At 41.7% G+C, this 20,853-nt stretch overlaps 1 pseudogene; it reads left to right on the forward strand.

Annotated features, from left to right (window-relative positions):
• The first annotated feature begins 1,362 nt into the window (after window positions 1–1,362).
• On the forward strand, window positions 1,363–1,480 carry LOC126195872 (5S ribosomal RNA; annotated as a pseudogene).
• The last annotated feature ends 19,373 nt before the right edge of the window (window positions 1,481–20,853 follow it).

Raw genomic sequence — 20,853 nt, forward strand, 5'->3', positions numbered from 1 at the left:
CTCTTTCTAGCTCGAATGATATGGTAATGCCTGTGTTTTTTATTGGCCTTCAAGTATGCTCCGTACAGCCATCCATGTAAATAAACCAGAATTACATACAACTAGTATCGATGACAAAACAAAATTGGTGAAACAAACACCAATAATAGTGACACAAAACTGAAATAAAAAAACTTGAAATAACACACTGTGATAACACAAACTTATTTAATTTTGTAAATTAGTTCTTATCGCTCTCTTTTTGCTTCCGTTAGAAAGCATTGAAACTCTTTACGTACAGCAATGTCTGTTGTAACCAGACGAAACTAGAATCATTCGGCCACAATTATGGATTCTTTGATTGCTCGGTCAGGTGGCACATTAAACTAACACATGAAATATTAGTTCACTTTATTACATAAATGAATAAAAGACTTACTTAACTTTGCCACAGATCTTGGCGACAGAATCGCTTGATATGTTACAACTGTTATTAACTATTAAAGCATCGCTTGATGCACGGAGTAGCAAACTTCTCTCTTGCAGTACAGTGTCCCAAATGTAAATGAACAAGTCCGTCAGAAACTTTAACTGTGACGTTGGTCCTGTACTATAACGTGGACTGCTTCAGATGGGGTCATGAACTGAGTTGAACTCTTGCATCTTCAACACTATATTGACCGCAGCGTGAATGTGCTGCTATGCTCAAAGGGCGAGTGTGGTCTTCAGCAGCGTCTCCTATACGTCATTGTATATTACAGCGAGCCCTAGTTTATGCCTACGGTACCGATTCGCGTCGCCGATTTTGATGTGATACCAGAATATCTGGACGATACCACAAAATCTGTTGTGGCTAATAATGTTGGTTACTGGTATATCTTACGCACGACATTCCTTATCAACACTAATGTGATGTCCCACCGGCTCATCCATCAAAAAAATATATGATTTGTGTCTTCTACTTCGCCGCAGTCGCATAGGAGAGAAAGTGCTAAGGTTATGAGGTGTAGGTGCTATGCAAAGCGGCAATAGGCGAACTTCAGCTGCGGTATGATAACTGCAAATTTCCGTGTACACGGGAGTCCATGGTTCTACCGTCTGGTTGGTAGCACTGATGTTATTTGCGTGTAGTATTTTCCTTTAGTTAACCGCACTGATGGAGAAAAGGAACGCTCTACATTGTGGTCAGCCTGGGCTCACATTGCAGAGCATACAGTTCTCTCCGTGGTGGTCACACACCCTATTAAGGATCAAATCTCGTCGTTCGTAATGTCCAGGGCACCATCATAAACCGCAATAACATCAGTTTAATTACTGTATTTGCATAAAAATGTCTTTTCTGTTCGTCTCAGTGCGCTTTTTTTCAGTTATCTTCTATGCTATGGCAACGGCCTTGCCGTAGTGGATACACCGGTTCCCGTCAGATCACCGAAGTTAAGCGCTGTCGGGCGTGTCCGGCACTTGGATGGGTGACCATCCGGGCCGCCATGCGCTGTTGCCACTTTTAGGGGTGCACTCAGCCTCGTGACGCCAATTGAGGAGCTACTCGACCGAATAGTAGCGGCTCCGGTCAAAGAAAACCATGATAACGACCGGGAGAGCGGTGTGCTGACCACACGCCCCTCCTATCCGCATCCTCATCTGAGGATGACACGGCGGTCGGATGGTCCAGATGGACCACTTGTGGCCGGAGACGGATTGCTTCTATGCTATAATGTAGCAGTTCTTTCCATATGTGGTCCAAGTCATCGAGGCAATTTACTTAGCACTGACACATCGTGCGAAAGGTACTCGCGTCCTTAAGTTATGCAAGTCAGTTTAGTAGATCTTCTGCTGGAACTTGTGTACCTGAAGTCGCCGCTTCCTTAGTAACAGAGTCAACGATCGCGTTGCCCAGTACGTTGTGCATTTCTGTCACCTAGTACGTGAAGACCATGCGGCCATTTCTTTCCACTTGGTTTAAATGCATGTGTTCTTCACGATTATGGAAAGAGCAGAATGGCTGTATCGCATTGTATCCCTGATTTCTTTTCTTTTTCGTTGTGCCTGTGATGTAGTGTAAGGAAATAGTTAAGAATTTCTATAATTGGGCGGCAAGATTAGCTTGAATTGCCCTATTTGAAGGCATATGACGGAATCCAGCTTTTGAACTGAAATGACTAGGGATGTCTCAGATTCAAGAATAAAGTATCAATATTGTACACACTGTGCCGTGGCGGGTACTGCAGCAGCAACGCAAAGCCGACGAAATCATCCGGTCTCCTATTTGAGCCAGCAGCTTGGGCATAGATCTGCCTGGTGCCCCTGCGTTGCCTGCCATGACAAACGGACGGCTCACCTTACACGGCATTGACATTGCGGAGCTCGTCTGCCCAGCTGTTGTACTAGCAATGTGATCTACAACATGACCGGTACGCTCGCTTAAGAGCTCTTCCGATGTGTCCGTTCCTCTGTAAGCGAGTGTCTCCACTCCACCTGCACGGCGCTGTGTGCCATCCTAGTGCTCGCTCTGTTCCACATAGAGGTGTGTCTTCCGCTAAAGCATTGCACCTCAACTTCGTGGATGGTCCTTATATGTGTCTCAACATGGGCGTGTCCTTTTAAGTGACAAACATAATTGTTTCTGATTACGACTGAAAAGTAATATATCTTCTTTTATTTATGACGATTGCCATTTTGAGTATTACTACTTACCTTCAAGCAGAACTCTCAAATACACATAACAGTATAGGCATAAATACAGCCGCAGATCCAAACACCGAGCGAGTATGAACAGTGTTCAAGTCATAAGATTCAAAAACACAAAACAAGTAAAAATCACAAACAACATTTTTACCCAACTGTCAAGTGGGACAATACGAACGTAAAAAGTACACTCATAAATAAAACGCTCCAGAAGGGAATTAACCGAATGGAACGGAAATCGGTAAATGTGATGTACATGTACAGATAAAAAATTATATCATTTGTTCAAGAGAAAGAGTTTCACAAATTCGGCAAATCAGTTAACGCGCTGGTCCACCTCTAGCCTTTATGTAAGTAGTTATTCGGCTTGGCATGGACTGACAGAGTTGTCGAATGTCCTCCTGAGGAACATATTGCCAAATTCTGTCCAGCTGGCGCGTTGTATCGTCAGAACCCCGAGCTGGTTGGAGGACACTGCCAATCATGCTGCAAACGTTTTTGGGGAGACATCCGACGACCTTGCTGGCCAAGGTAGGTTTTGACAAGCACTAAGACAACCAGTAGAGGATCTCGCGGTTTGCGGGCGGACATCATCTTGCTGAAATATAATCCCAGGACTGTTTGCCACGAAGGGAAAGAAAACTAGGTGTGGAATATCATATATCGACGACATTCTACGCCCCGTTTTGCTGTCGTTCATGACAAGCCATCCTGAGCTTACATTTCAGCAAGGTAATTCCCGCCTGAACATGGCGAGAGTTGCTTGTCTTCGTGCTTGTCAAACCTTACCTTGGCCAGCAAGATCGCCGGATCTCTCCCCAAATGAGGCGTTTGGATCGTTATGGGCAGAGCCTCCAACCAGCTCGGTAATTTGATAATATCACACGCCAATTGAACAGAATTTGGCACGATATCTCCCAGGAGGTCATCCAACAACTCTGTAAATCCTTGCCAAGCTGCCTGCATAAGGGCCAGAGGTGAACCGACCCGTTATTGAATTGCTCAGTTTCTGAAGCTCTTTCTCTTGAAAAATTTATCCATTTTTTCTGAAATTGCAATCGTTCATTTGTCTGTATATTTACATCACGTCTACCGATTTCCGTACCATTTGATTAAGTTCTTCGTGGTGCGTCGTTCTTTTTTTTTTATCTTAGAGTGTATGTTACTGTTTTTACCTGGTTTTGTGATTATACGGGTACCTTATGACTTGGACTCCGTTCGTACTCGCTTAATGTTTAGAGTACCCGCTGTTTCTAAGTGAATGTGATCTTTCAAGATTTCTCAGCTTGATGGATTAGTGGTGTGCTTCCGGGTCTACTGCCAAGTTGTTGTTTCCACTTTATGCACAATATTTCAACGACCACCAACTGTATTCTTCAGGTGCTGTGGATCTAGCTGTTACGTGTATTCCCTCTCTGGACTCCAACTAGACTGGTATGTGTGTGTGTGTGTGTGTGTGTGTGTGTGTGTGTGTGTGTGTATTTGTGGTGCTTATTTAGAGATTACTTGGTCACTGTACTTATTTAAGTGGCATCCTTAATGTCAAAGGCAGTTGTGTTTTTAATTTCTTGGTGATTTTGTGAAAAGGTAGGACTGTAAGTTTAAACCGGCTTTATTCGCGCACCCAGAGGTCAATAAAATAATTTCTGCGAAAGCGTCATTCTGTTAATGACCATCACTATCTGTTATTGTAGATCCGCTACTGGAAAAATACGCCCTTGAGACTTCTGCGTGCGTTACTTTCTTAGCTTTGCATAACAAGCACAATGTCATCGGCGAAAAGGTTCCATTAAAACATATGCCTTCTCTCTTTTCCCCGTTAAAGAAACTTCCTCTAGGAAGATTTGGTGATATGAAATGTGTGTGATTCTTCTTGTAGTAATAAATTTCTCACTATCCTCAGTCAAGTCGAACGGAAGCTGTAGCGTTGATGTCTATACTCTGCAGTTTACTAACAAGTTGAATGAATGCCCAGTTTCTGAAGGACTATTAGATTTCAACAACATACGTACTCCGTGCCCCAGACAAAGTGGTTACCGATTATAGTTACTCCGGTCTGTAGTTAAAGCCATTTTGTTACTTTGATTGACTGAAGTGCAATGTTTCCATCCATGAAGGTTATGATAATTTTAGTGAACATCTCATACGTTACGGAAGAGAGTAGTTGAGTCAATCTGGCGTGAGGACAGTACAGAGACGATTGCCAGGAAGTGGCCACTGTCCATTCCCTGCCCACTCCCTGTCCGATCGAAGCTTCCGCTCCTTCCGTAATGGAAATTTGTGATAAGATTTTATGGGATCAAACTGGTGAGGTCATCGGTCCCTAAGTTAACACACTACTTAATCCAACTTAAACTACTTACAGCACACACACCCATGGCCGAGGGAGGACTCGAAACTCCGACGGGGGGGGGGGGGGGGGGGGGGAGCCCGCGCGGACCGTGACATCTTGAGGCAGACCACGCGGCTACCCCGCGTGGCTCTTCCGTAATGACTTAGTACTTGATCGCCTTTTAAATCTTCTTCATTCTCCGCAATGACATTTGTTAAAGTTTTCCTTTAGTGTAAAACTTCACGGTTATATATTTGGCACGCTGGGGGAAATTAGACAACGACTGGTCTAAGGAAGACAAGTGCAAGTGGCTTTGCTCTAAGAGCTCTGTGACCAAGGCGGCAAGTGGACGTACACAAACATGCTTACGGTGACTAGCTGATTATTGTGTCAATCTTGTTTGGTCTTGCTGTATCGTAATGCTCTCTTCATTAACAGTCTCTCACCATGGTTTAATTGCATATAACTTCCTTGTTGAATCCTTGTAAATTAAATAAAGTGTGATACACCACAATGGATGTACGATCGCTGTATATTAAACAGTCGTCTACCTAAGACATATTGCTGAAGATGAGCGTTAGCAGCTATTTGGGTGGGCAACACTAGGAAGCCTGTCAGACATTTTAAGGGTGGTCGCAGGTCTGGACGAACCCGTAGGAGGCCGGACCACATGCAGAGGTGCGGCGCTGGTGAAATATTGGCCCGTGCGAGGGCAGCGCAGTTTGTCTGCTTCCGGTGAGGTCCGACACCCCAGTGCTGGGGGGGGGGGGGGGGGCTGAACGCTGCAGCTCCCAGGTACTGGCACTGAGAAGCCACCCCAAACTTATTTATCGGTCTTATAGTAGGCCAGTACTAGTGAAATCTGCAGACGGCTACAACTTTGAATGCTTTCGTGCGTTGCCTTTATAACATTGACCTGTTTCGCTCACGTTGGATTATCATATACCTGGTTAGAATGGTTACGGCAATAGTAGTCACGTGGATATAACACAGTCTGTCTACTTTGTCAGTTTCCCTATCTACACTATCTCACGTGAAGTATCAAATGCCTCTCACTGCAGTTTTAACACAAGAGCTGCATGGCACCCATTGTACCACATATTAAGGTTTTATCTCGTTCTAGTCGCATATGGAGAGAGCAAAGATTCTTAAATGTCACTGCGCGCGCCTACTTAGTGACTACAGCAACGATACGTAGAGACTTGTGTTGTACTTATAGATTCCTCTCTTAATATTGGTTCTTGAAACTATATAGGCAGGCTTTCGCGAGATAGAGAGCGTCTGTCTTCATGTGTATGCCAGTTCAGTACTTTAGCACTTCGATAGCGCTCTCCCGTGGACCAAACAATCCTATAACTATTGGTGCCACCATTCTTTGTATACTGTAGTCCTATTTAGTATGGATTCAACGTACTTGTTCAGTATTCTAGGATGGGACGGACGATACTTTTGTAAGCAGTCTTCTTTGTAAATTGACTGCATTTTGTCAGTATCTTGCCAATGAGCCGAACTCTGCCACCTACTTTACCTAAGACTGAAAGTATGTGATCATTCCATTTCAGTTTCCTACAAATTGTTACACTCAGATATTTGTAGGATATTACTGAGTCCAACTGTGAGTCACTATTTTGTAACCATAGAATACTATGTTTTTTTTTTCGTTTCGTGAAGTGCATAATTTTACATTTCTGAACATGGAGTAAAGTATGTCTTCATTTCCATTTCCATTACTCTTCCCTTTACACTTACTTTTTCAGTAACTCGTCCGATCTTGATTTTTCTTCTCCCTTCATTACTAAGTGGCCTTATCTTCCCTTCTCGTCACTGGTATTATCGCAGCCCACGGTATAATTCTGTCCAGAACCGCGCGACTGCTACGGTCGCAGGTTCGAATCCTGCCTCGGGCATGGATGTGTGTGATGTCCTTAGGTTAGTTCAGTATAAGTAGTTCTAAATTCTAGGGGACTGATGACCTCAGATGTTAAGTCCCATAGTGCTCAGAGCCATTTTTGAACGGTATAATTCTACCTCACATTCCATAACTCTCTCTACTAGCATTATCTTTACAATCAAACATAAACTGTGGTTACTTTTGTTGTAGCTACTGTTGTAGAATGAAGGCTTTCACGACCGGGTGACATGGCTGTTGATATACTTTCCGGGATGTGAGGTCGTGGTCCAAGAACTTTTCTGCTCCTTACGTTTCGTCCAGAACTGCGCTGGACTTCCTCAGAGGCGCTGCTCCGCTGAGTCTTGCCGACTGACTGGTCGGGTGTCTGAGAGCGACTTGTATATTGTGAGAAAGCGGGGCGTGGTTCAGGTGACACGTGATGAGCAGTGATAATCCATAGCAAAGAAAAGGTTGACTATCGATTACCACCTTGTCAAAGATAAAAATTGTTAGCAATTTTGTAGAGCCACTGATAATCCATAGCAAAGATAAGGTTGACTATCGATTACCACCTAGTCCAAGATAAAAATTGTTAGCAATTTTGTAGAGCCACTGTCCATATATCGCTAAGTTTCATAGCCTCCTCTTTCCTACTGAAATTATCGTGATGTTTATAAATTTCGATAGCTTCTCTATATAGCCGTGGATAGTAATTTAACGTTGTAGATAAAACTTCGGTATCCGAAAACTTCACTTGGTGGTTGCCTGGTTGAAGAGCATGTTCCGCTACAGCTGACTTTTCTATTTTTCCAAGTCGACAAAGACTTTTATGCTCTTTCAGTCGCGTATTTACGCTTCTTTTGGTAGTACCAATGTAAACTTTACCACAGGCACATGGAATTTTATACACACCACATGTCGACAGGGGAGGGCGTTTATCCTTCACAGATCGTAGTACTTGACTTATTTTCTTTGTTGGTTTAAAGATCGGTTTTATGTCATGTTTTCGTAAAATCTTACCGATCCGATCTGTTACTTTTTTAATAATAGGGAGAACTACTGTATTTTTCTGTCGTTGTGGTTCATTCTTATCTTTTGGGTTTCTGTTCCTTGGACGCAAAATTCTATTTATCTCTATCCTTGAGTAGCCGTTTTTTTCAAAAGCCTGCTTCAGATGTTTCACTTCAGCATCCAAATGTTCAGGTGTACATATCCGTTCCGCTCGATCGACAAGACTTTTTATGACACGTCTTTTTTGTTGAGGATGATGATTAGAATTTTTATGTAAATATCTGTCCGTATGTGTTGCCTTCCGAAAAACTTTATATTCCAAGCTTCTATCGGACCGTCTCATAACTAAGACATCCAAGAAAGATATTCTGTTATCCTTTTCTATTTCCATGGTAAACTGTATTTTTGGGTGAATTTTATTTAGTTAATCAAAGAAATCGTCCAAGGCCTTTCTGCCATGGGACCAAACCACAAATGTGTCATCTACGTATCGATACCAACGAGATGGTTTGTTATTAGCTTTGTCTAGGGCTGATTGTTCAAACTTCTCCATATAAAGATTGGCAATCGCAGGGCCTAATGGATTACCCATTACTACTCCATCAAGTTGTTCATAAAATTCATTATCCCACTGGAACTGACTTGATGTAAGACAATGTCTGAAAAGAACAGTCAAATCTTCTGGAAAAATATCCGCTATGAAAATTATAACTTCGTTAACAGGAATCATTGTGAATAAGGACACAATGTCAAAACTTACAAGAATATCTTCAGGGGCCAGAGTTAGTCCCTCTAGTTGAACCTTTTAACCTCAGGACAGTACAACAAACTTGCGAGGGTTCCTACAGCCAGTGTACTTAGGAAAACAAATAATTTGATTAAGTCATCTACCTGTATCCGGAAAGAAGATAAAAGAACTTTATTGAAAAGTGAGGCTATGTGTCCTCGATTGTATGGTGTACCTAAAATTCATAAAATAGATTTTCCTTTAAGACCCATAGTCAGTGTCATCAATTCTCCCACTTATGAAATAGCAAGATATTTAAAAACTTGTTTACAACCAGTCATTGGAAAAACTGACTCATATATAAAAGACTCGCGTCATTTTATTGAAAAACTAGAGGGACTAACTCTGGCCCCTGAAGATATTCTTGTAAGTTTTGACATTGTGTCCTTATTCACAATGATTCCTGTTAACGAAGTTATGATTTTCATAGCGGATATTTTTCCAGAAGATTTGACTGTTCTTTTCAGACATTGTCTTACATCAAGTCAGTTCCAGTGGGATAATGAATTTTATGAACAACTTGATGGAGTAGTAATGGGTAATCCATTAGGCCCTGCGATTGCCAATCTTTATATGGAGAAGTTTGAACAATCAGCCCTAGACAAAGCTAATAACAAACCATCTCGTTGGTATCGATACGTAGATGACACATTTGTGGTTTGGTCCCATGGCAGAAAGGCCTTGGACGATTTCTTTGATTAACTAAATAAAATTCACCCAAAAATACAGTTTACCATGGAAATAGAAAAGGATAACAGAATATCTTTCTTGGATGTCTTAGTTATGAGACGGTCCGATAGAAGCTTGGAATATAAAGTTTTTCGGAAGGCAACACATACGGACAGATATTTACATAAAAATTCTAATCATCATCCTCAACAAAAAAGACGTGTCATAAAAAGTCTTGTCGATCGAGCGGAACGGATATGTACACCTGAACATTTGGATGCTGAAGTGAAACATCTGAAGCAGGCTTTTGAAAAAAACGGCTACTCAAGGATAGAGATAAATAGAATTTTGCGTCCAAGGAACAGAAACCCAAAAGATAAGAATGAACCACAACGACAGAAAAATACAGTAGTTCTCCCTATTATTAAAAAAGTAACAGATCGGATCGGTAAGATTTTACGAAAACATGACATAAAACCGATCTTTAAACCAACAAAGAAAATAAGTCAAGTACTACGATCTGTGAAGGATAAACGCCCTCCCCTGTCGACATGTGGTGTGTATAAAATTCCATGTACCTGTGGTAAAGTTTACATTGGTACTACCAAAAGAAGCGTAAATACGCGACTGAAAGAGCATAAAAGTCTTTGTCGACTTGGAAAAATAGAAAAGTCAGCTGTAGCGGAACATGCTCTTCAACCAGGCAACCACCAAGTGAAGTTTTCGGATACCGAAGTTTTATCTACAACGTTAAATTACTATCCACGGCTATATAGAGAAGCTATCGAAATTTATAAACATCACGATAATTTCAGTAGGAAAGAGGAGGCTATGAAACTTAGCGATATATGGACAGTGGCTCTACAAAATTGCTAACAATTTTTATCTTGGACTAGGTGGTAATCGATAGTCAACCTTATCTTTGCTATGGATTATCAGTGGCTCTACAAAATTGCTAACAATTTTTATCTTTGACAAGGTGGTAATCGATAGTCAACCTTTTCTTTGCTATGGATTATCACTGCTCATCACGTGTCACCTGAACCACGCCCCCCTTTCTCACAATATATAAGTCGCTCTCAGACACCCGACCAGTCAGTCGGCAAGACTCAGCGGAGCAGCGCCTCTGAGGAAGTCCAGCGCAGTTCTGGACGAAACGTAAGGAGCAGAAAACTTCTTGGACCACGACCTCACATCCCGGAAAGTATATCAACAGCCGTAGCTACTGTTGTTTTTACTTTTTCAGTTGTTAGCCTTTTTAGGCTTCCGTACTTTAATCTGTAAAAACGAAACCCTTATAAGATCACTTTTGTATGTCTGTCCATATGTTAAGACCTGTTTTTCTCTGGAACGGGTAGAAGCATCAAGTTGAAATTTATGTCAATTACTAAGGTCTACAGTCTCATGAGAGAGTAAAAAAAATAAACTTCTAAGTCGATGCAGTCAAAAATTACAGTCATTTATGTCACATGTTTCGATACTCGCTGGCTCATCAAAACTTATAGATGAAGTGACTATATAGATAATTAAGTTTGTACGGAACCCTTAGTGTGCGAGTACTACTCGCACTTGTCCGGTTCTTTAATCTTTAGGTGGTTCATTGAATATAAGACCTAATGTAACTGGTAAGTTGGACAACTTTTGTCACAATTAATTCACTGATAAAATATTAAGACTCTCACATTATGTGTAATCTTATCAGAGTAAATAAATCTATGAACAAACAAGTGGCAGAATATTTTATATCTTTGTCGAACTTTCTGCCAGAACAGGCAAACGGCAATCCATTACTTTTTAGTGTTTCCCTATAAACAGCGTCAAACAGCCACTCTGTGGTGTGCTACAACTCAAAATGACTTTGCAAGAAGAAGTCTTATGGGCTTAACGTAGAAAGCACATCATAATAATTTCTAAAAGACCTTGTCACAATTGAACTGGCGAGAGAAGAAACAGAAAGGGAACTTTCCTGCTGAAGATATTCACATACACACTAATGCACTAAATGCTGTGTTCGAAGAGTATACTAACGGTCAAAATAGCAGTATTCTGGAAAGAGATATGGATATGTTTATTTTTAAAAAGAAGAAAACGTATATTCCTTAATGCAGTTACAGAGTTGCAGGCATTTCTATACCGCATTTCCTGATTATATTTGTTGGAGAGTCACGTCAAAATTTTCACGTTTTCTTCATTTTGTTCAATGTAGTCGGGTATTATAAACATACTAGAAGTAGTTGCGTAAAATATGGACAAGTAGTTCGGCTTCATTCGTGTATCATATATATCAGTTCAAACCCTGGGGGCACGTCTTGATGAGCACACATCTGTTTTGCATCAGTATTTGTATGCATTATTATACATATTTCTGCTTCTTTTTCACATTACAACACTTTCAGTCACTGTCAGAGCAGGCTGAAATTATTTTCCACAAAATAAATTTCCAGAACAAAAATTCGAGATCAGCTGGTATATTTTGCAGCAACCTTAGCAGTCCATTATAAAATTCACAGATACAACCATTTTCAGAACTGAAATCGTTCCCGTTATTTACGAGAAACTATCGTATTGGCTATAAAAACGTCATTGTATAGAAGTAAGTGTGATGTGATTGTATATAGCTACTCTTTGTCATGTTTCCTTTTTTTTATTCGTGGACTGGACCTGTAATCACTTCCGAAATTTATATGAAATTATCATCTTAACAATAAAAACTTTTTTGTGTAGAAGGAATTATACTTTAATTGTTTGTAGCAGCTTTTTGATATGTTTACGTTTTTATATTCGATGCAGTGATGGTAGCTATTATTTTTACAAAAACTACAGTAACGTGAAAAACATAGTAATCCGATGACTGTCATTTATGCCTCCTGTGTAATCACTACGGGAACCATAAAACGATTACGATAAAAACTGTCGTTTTAGTGATATTTATATCTGCCGTTCTTTTTATATACTTGATGTAAGTGCATGAACACACTAGGGCACGGAACGCGTTGTGACTATTCGATAAATTCTTTGTTTGTGACTGAAGTCGGACCTTCATTCTATTAGTAAAACAGATTTCAGAGTTTCTGTTCTTGCGGTAAATGGAAATGAGCGTTTGGCGTCATTGGCCGGGAGGCCCCTTACGGGGCAGGTCCGGCCGCCTTGGTGCAGGTCTTATTACATTCGACACCACATTGGGTGACCTGTGCGCTGGATGGGGATGAAATGATGATGAAGATAACACAACACCTAGTCCCTGAGCGGAGAAAAATCCCCGACCCAGTCGGGAATCGAACCCGGGCCCCTTTGGACGGCAGTCCGTCACGCTGACCATTCAGCTATCGTGACGGACTGTTCTCGCGGTGCCTTTTCTGTTGTGCTTAAAACTTGCGCCACGTACTGTTTTATAACAGATACTGTTTTTTTTTTAATTTTGGAAGTAATTGCCTGTTTATACTTGCATCAATAATGTTTAAAGTAATTTACTGTTGTAAAGAGAGGAACATTGAATAGTAATACCTAACAATATCGAGCTGATCGGAATAGATTAGAGTACTAGCTCAGTTGGCGATAATGGGAGTGTGAATCAACCGTACCCGTCCTAAAGGAACAATCGCAGTATTCACCCTGAATGGGTCTTGGACGTCATGGAAAACCAAATTCAGCGTAGTCATGCAAGAAAAGGAATCTCGCTCGTCAACCGGCTTAACCATCGGGCCACTAGTCGCGATGTGTTCATTGGTTGGTCATCCAAAGAAAGTCACCAGCCGATAGGAATATGGAGGACAACAGAAAAACGAGGCATCAGCTGTACATAAAAAGACAAGAAATATGAACTGGTTTAATCTGAAGTAAGTCGCATTCTAGGGATTACTGTTTCTTGCGATTGATACTAACTGTCGTAACCGACTAAAAATTCCTTGAATTTGGCGCCGACAGAGCGTGAGTTGATCAGTGTTGTACGTAACACCAAAGAATCGTTTCTATATTTTATTATTTCCCCGGAAGGCGACACAATTCACTGCTTCTGACACCAGTACACGGAACTTTAAGAGCATATAAAAATGCGCTAGCCTAAACACGATTTCGTCCCCGTTGAGTTTTTTGTTTGGTTGGGTAATTTATTTGCCTCGTTTCCCCAGTGGGGGCTGAAGAGTTTTTTTTTTTTTTTGTCCGCCTCTTGGGTGGCAGACCCTTCGCTTGGAAGCAGCACCCCCTTGCATTGCCCAGCGGTTAGCGGCTCTTCGCCTGCCTATAGGCAGGGGACAAAAAAAATAGCGGAACGGTTCGACATAGTTAAAGATCAGATCCATAAGCAGCCAAATAAACAAGCAAATGAGTAACCAAAGTATGAGAAGTCGCTTCCACAATTTGTTGAACTAAAGTGAAGAAAATGTAATAATGGTGAATTTCGTAGACAGCTTATTGTATACAAATTTGCTAAGGTATCACTGTGAGAGATGCCTTATTTGTGAAGACACTTGCATCATATTCAAGAGGAGTGGATTACAAAGTGCCATCAAAAGTATGCATAATTACCTTTCCTTCGTTTCCGTAAATCACGTCAGGCAAATGCCAAATTCTTTTAATAATATTGCTACTATTCCTTGCATTTTCCTCCCGATGTTTCTCCATGTGAGTTAGAGCTTCATTTTTAATGACTTCGATCTCGACGGGACCAGTTTTACGAAGATATCTGACATTTTCTAATGAAAAGTTCCAGCTTGCGTCCAGTGAATATAGAGTGAACATATATTTTTGAATCTCGTATTATCTCTGACCCTTGTTTACCGATCGAGATGGCGTAGTGGTATGACGCTGGAAGCGTCTTCAGGAGAAAATCAGCTCGAATGTCTTTCGGCCGTTCCGTGATTTGCTAAATCTCCGCCGACTCTCGGGGAGGATTCTTTGGTTCTACATCTATATCTGCGTCTGCAAGCCACGTTATTGTGTGTGACGGATGATAATGTCTGGTACAACTATCTTATCCTCCCCCCTCCGCCATTTCTCTATTCCATTTACGAATTGTGCATGCGTTCGACGATGTCGATAAACTTCCATATGACACAATGTAATTGGCTAAATAAGTGGGCAGCCAGAGGCTGGATATGAGCTGTAATTTTTCTGATTATCTCGTCGTGATCACTTACTGACACATATGTGGGAGGGACTAATATATCACTCGACTCTACGTGGAATTTCAGCAGTAAACCTCCCCATAAATCCTACCACTGGAGTTTGTTGAACATCTCCGTAACGCTCTCACGCTTACTAAGCCATCCCGTAACGAAACTCGTCGTACTTTGCTGGATCTTTCTCATCTCTTCCTTTTATCCCACCTGGTAAGGGTCGCAGACTGAAGAGCAATACTCAGGTTTGAAGAAGACAGATACCAACAGGTGTAATTTTACTTAATAATTTTATTTAACTACTAGGACAGTTGTCGTTAGAGGTGAGGTGTCAAGGGTCTACACCTACCGAGAAATTTTAGAAGTCTACAGAAACCAATTGGATGCAGTGGGCCCTACAATAACACAAACGACTAGATGACTTACCGAAATTCGTAGCGGCCACGACTAGATAGCTTACCGAATTTCGTGTATAGGGGCCTGAAGAAATGCAAATGAGGAATCGAAACTGGTGACTAAATAAAAATATTAAATAAAATTATGGCTTTTGGCATTAATTTCTTCAAGTGTTCCATTTCATAACACAGTATGAAATTACAGATACTCAAGTTCCGCCCTTCTTCTAGTGTTTTGTAAGCCACTTATTTCCTAGGTGAATTCTTCAGCGAATCTCAGTCTGACATCGGAACAGCAGAGGGTGCATGTTTTTGAAGGATTTTTCTATTCCATTCATGGGTGTAATGTGCACGTACTGACTGTATGGCTCTGTGCATGGTGTTATTAATCTAATTTCATCTGCGATATGTCGGGAGATAAGTTATATTCATGGATTCCAGCCTGGAAACTGCTCCCTAAAACTTTCCAAGTAGGTTTTCATGCGTTGTTGGACATTTTACTTCGTCCGAAACTTTAAGATTTTCTAGTATCTTCTCCTGCCTGCCAAACATCCCCATAGTCATCCTTGCTGCTCTTCTTTGTATGCGCTTCATGTCCTGTGTTAGACCAGTCATACGGGGTTACCACACACTTGAGCAGTCTCGCAGTACAGGTCTCCCCCTTGTCTTCTTTGTGAAACAGCAGATCTGAGTGTGCGAGCGGTGAACTGAAGCCCGCAATTACTTTCACAGAGGTACTTCGTGATTGCACCTGATTTCTCAACGCACTGATTCTGCCAGCTGTTTCTACGACGTATTTGACCCCATTGTAACTCATTAAGCCTATAAACACTTTTGGTAAGGTGCACAACTTTACAATTATCTACAGAAGAAGTTCTTTGCCAGTGTTTGCACCAGTTCGTTATTTTAGCTAGATCTGAATGGCTGTTGACTACAAGTTTTGTCAGTTAACGCTTCCCCGTCGATAATTGTATCGTCTTCAAAAAGTGTATGATTTTAACTGACACCATCCGCCAAGCTGTTAGCTTACTGTAACGATAAAATGACAAGTCAGCTGGAAATTCAAAAACTTGTAAACCAACAATTTCCCCAATAAAGCCTTTAGGACCACAACCAGACACAACACAGGGACAAGGAGGGGGATAGGGGGGGGGGGGGGTGACCTGGGAGAGGAATGGCTGGTGGTGGCGTTGTTTCCCCTCCTGCCTGCCTTAAAAAAACAATGCAAATTTCAGTAGGACCGTTTATATACAATGCCGGAAAAAAATTAGTACATCTGGAAAGACGACATCGCTTTTCATCCGGAAACGGCATGTGCCTCGTCGATAATAGTAGATGTACTGGTAATGAATCCACGTCGTCCGCCAACAGACAGCGTAGTAGGATAGCTATCCGTGCGCCATCTGTGTGTAGCCTTCAACATGGAATGCTCACATCCAGAAGGTACAGTGTGGTGCAAACGTGTGAAGCAAGCAAGGAACCATGACACGGAAATGCATACGTCCTTCGTACAGCCAACTGAAATGGGTCAAATTGTGGCCTTCCGAGTGGCAGGATGGTCCTTTCGGAGAATTGCCACACAAGTAGGGCAAGCCTCGTCAGTTGTGCAACGATGCTATTATCTTTGATCGCGTGAACAGTCTGACACTCGTAGACGAATGCCGGACACTTGCCACGCCGGACATTTGCCACACTTGCCCCATCGCCAGGTAGCTTGAGTAGCGATCCCTCAGGTAAGGGACGCCCTTCCTCGTACTACTTCTGTCCACTTTCAAACCGCCGTCTCCACATCTTACTCGATACAACCAGTACGAAAGGGACCTTCTTCTTCGACATCTTGGCGAAATACAGAGCTTCTTTTCCGAAATCGAAATATTTATGACTTTTGGGAAACTAAAGCAATTCCGACGATTATGTCAGTATGAAATTAGTTCTGCCAAGTATAAATATAGATCCCTCTGTCTGTAGGGTAGCTTCCTTTCAAGCTTAACTGATTGCGATAGAAACAGTCCATCACCATGAGAGCAACAAGCAAGGAACGATGTAAAGAGAATGAGAATGTACGCTAATCATTTCTTTTTGTTCACCGCATTTGTGCCTACTTTAATTACTACAACTGCATGCCCAAAAGATAATAAGGAAAGAATAAACGGGTATGTGAATGTCTGAAAAGAAGAACGACGTACTACATATTAATTTACTCTCTAAAATCCGATATCCTTGCGGCGAAACATTAGTTAATAAAGTGTAGCGGGATAATGTTCGAAACATGACTGAAAGTACGTTCATAAACAGCGATAAGAACATCTATGATTGACATGTCATCTAAAGTCGACGTACAATTTTAAAATGATAGAAATAAGGAAATGAAGTAATACAGAACGCTATGCTTGTAACGTACGTTGTTGTTCTACATTGTTTAGCTCTGGTATTTACAGGGTCACAGAGAAAGCATCCTAGGTTTTGGAGATAAAAGCCGTAATTGTAATGATGTGCACTAACATTTCAAAGAAAAGTCGAGTCTCATCGCAAGTAGGTACCCTACTCATACAATTATAGTTGGCAGTGACTTCAATTTACCTTCCGTATGTTGACAAAAATACATTTTCAGACCCTATTGGACCCTATTGTAGACAGAAAACAACTTCCGTAATTGTTCTAAATGCTTTTTTTAAATTATTTTCAACAATTAGTTCACGAGGCCATTCAAATTGTAAATGGTTACGAAAACACACTTGACCTCTTAGCCACAAACGATCCTGAGCATCACGACGATAACAGGGATTAGTCAACACACAGTCGTAGCGAGGCTCAACTCCGTAACAAAGAAATTCACTAAAACTAAACGCGAAATATATCTATTTATAAAAGCAACGAATAATTCGGTTGACGTCTTTCTAAGAGACAGTCTCCAATCCTTCCAAACTATGTAAGTGAAGACCACATGTAGCTTAAGTTCAAAGAAATAGTATCAACAGCACTCGAGAGATTCATACCAAATAAATTAATAACAGACAGAACTGATCCCCCATGATACACAAAACACGACAGAAAGCTGCTGCAGGAGCACCGAAAAAGGCACGTATAATTTAGACGAATGCAAAATCTCCAAGATTGGCGAAGTTTTACTGAGGCTCGAAATTTGGTACGGGTTTCAATGCGAGATGCATTTAATAGTTTCCACAACGAAAGTCTCTCTAGAAATGTGGCGGAAAATCCATAAAGAATCTGCTCCTATGTTAAGTAAACCAGCGGAAAGTCTCAGTAAATACCTTTACTGCGGGTCGGGCTACGGGTGAGGAGGAGGAGGAGGAGGAGGAGGAGGAGGAGGAGGATGAGGAGGAGGGAAGGGGAGGGGGAGACAAGGGACCCAACCCTTCGGAGCAGGTAAAATCGTGGCAAATGTCCGCACACCCTCGTAGACGAGGTTCTGCACATCCATGCAGCACGGACTCGCTCAGGATTGTCGTATTGTAAGGGTAGCAGTGGGAGATCGTACAGCTACCACAGCACAGATAAGAGGGCCTTTGAACCCAGACGTGTCAACGCAAACACTTGCGAACCAGTTATTAGCAGTGGGACACCTCTAGTCCGTCTTCCACTGACGCCACAGTATCGACGTGCGCGGCTCGACTGGTACCGTCAGAGGATCGTTTGGAAGATGGACTGGCGCGCTTGGTTTTCAGAATGAAAGCAGATTCCGCCTGTATGCAGGTCATGGGCGTTTGCGCGTACGACGTACATCCGGTGAGGGCCGTCTCGTAGAGTACATTCTCCCAAGACACACTAGCCCCGCGCCAGGCCTTATGGCCTGGTCTGCGAGAAGTTACAACTTTGGTGTTTCTGGAGGGGACGCTAACCAGCTTTCGCTACATGCAGAATGTTGTTAGACCCGTTCTTCTACCGTTCATGCTACAGGAAGTTTATCTGTTGCTCGAACAGGACAATACTCGCCCACACATTGCTCCCGTAACTTAACGTGTTCTCCAAGACGTGCAGCAGCTTTCCTGGTCAGTACTATCTTCAGATTTGTCTCCAACGGAGCACGTGTGGGAGGTATGGTGGAACGAGAAGTGACTCATGCGATTCGTCAACCAACATTCTTACAGAACTACGTGAACAGATCGAGCAGGGGTGGCATAACGTATCCCAGGACAGTATTCGCCATCTTTACGATCAAATGGATGCCAGAGTCAGCACCTGCACGTACTAACATAAATGTTTCAGCATGGCTTGATATCCGATACTTCAGAACAGCTTGTGCTATTGATCTGTATATGTAGTCATTTCATGCACTTCATATGCACTGTTCCAACAATAAATCTTGAGAGCACTGGAAACCTATAAAAGGGTGTGTTATTTTTTCCTGGGGTGTATTTACATCTATCAATTTCCAAATTTCACACCTAACTACCAGAAAATAAAGTAGCATGAAAATGGCAAGGAACTCTAGAAATTACAAGCTACATTTAACAAAAAATACTTTTCAGTTGCTTGTGTGCGGGACTACCCACGTGGATGGGCTTACGGCCTGACAGTAAAATTCTAGCAAGGTAAAAGTGGACATTCCCAAGCTGACAGCACCTGCTGTCAACAAGAAGTCGGACACGGTTCATAAGTCCACAGATAGAACCGACAAAGCCACTGAATGTTGCGTAAGGGGGTACAGAAAAGGGAAAACCCGCTACTGAGAGGAAAGAAATAACGAAAAGACTGTTATGCGAAAAGTAGGCGTGAGCATATGAAAGTAACAGCACTCCACTCATTTACACGCTCATATAGTCTTCAGATCAGTATTCACAGTCGTAGTGCTTAGTGTAGGTCGAGTGCACACATGGAGTGTGTACATATCGATTCTATATTGTACTAGCTGACAAACCCGGCTTTATCCGGCTACTCATTTTGCCAATTTTCTATTAAAATTGAAAACAACAAAATCGTTTCCATGTATCCGCGACAACACCTTTGAAATTATGGAACACTCCTAGAAAGAAATATCCATTATGTGCAAATGAATAACTACTGTATGCAAATTAAGAAACATGAACTCGGACAGTTTCTGTACTGTACGCTGAGCGCAGCTGCTTCGCCTGTCTACAACAGGTTTCTGTAAATGTCTCTATGGCAACGCCTCTTCATAGTTGTATAGGCGGCAATTGTTTTCGCCTACAACAGTTTGAGCTTCACGGTTGAAAGCTGTCATAAGTGCAGCCCCTTTCAGGGATTTCCTTAACTTGCCCAGAGGAGTAGAATAATAGTATTAAAACTTCATGCATGATGTGGAAGTTTTCAAGCATCTCAGTGTCTGTGACGTCATATGTTCTGAACTATCTTAGAACAACGTTATATTTGTGCAGGTACATTCAGCGTCATATGTAGATACTATCTGCAATATGGATTGCGAATAGAGTTAGTGGCAAAGCAATGCTGAAATTTTTAACGCATCTGAGTGTTTACGACGTCTTATCTCGTGAACTATGTGTTTTACAATGGTACGATATTTTTGGTGTATTTAGCGGCATGTGTGGATACTGTCTGCGAAATTTATTGCGAACAGAGTTATTAGCAAAGGAGTTACAAATTTAAAAGTCATCCATGATGCAGCGGTTTCAGACACATCTCATTGTTTATAACGTCATATCTCCTTAAGTGTGTCGTATTTTACACTTTCGTTCAGTGGTATATGTACGTACTGTCCGTAAAATGTGTCACAAATATGGTGAGTAGTAAAGAAGTAATAAATTATAACGTCATGCCTCATGCGGTACTTTTACTGCATGAACAGAGGAAAAGTAGCAAGCGATAAAGTTTTTCCTTGTAGTGATTGCCAGCGAAAAAAAAATCATAAAGATTTGAAATTATGTGTAAAGTTCGATGCGAGTCGCTAATTGCTCTCATTCTGAAATACGGGACGAATGAAGTCTGGGAATTCACACTTCCCGAGCTAAGCTTCTTTTTGATCCCCACCCCCTTTGATTGGTAGGTGGCAG

This window comes from Schistocerca nitens, chromosome 7, assembly GCF_023898315.1.
Source record: "Schistocerca nitens isolate TAMUIC-IGC-003100 chromosome 7, iqSchNite1.1, whole genome shotgun sequence".
NCBI classification, from domain to species: domain Eukaryota; kingdom Metazoa; phylum Arthropoda; class Insecta; order Orthoptera; family Acrididae; genus Schistocerca; species Schistocerca nitens.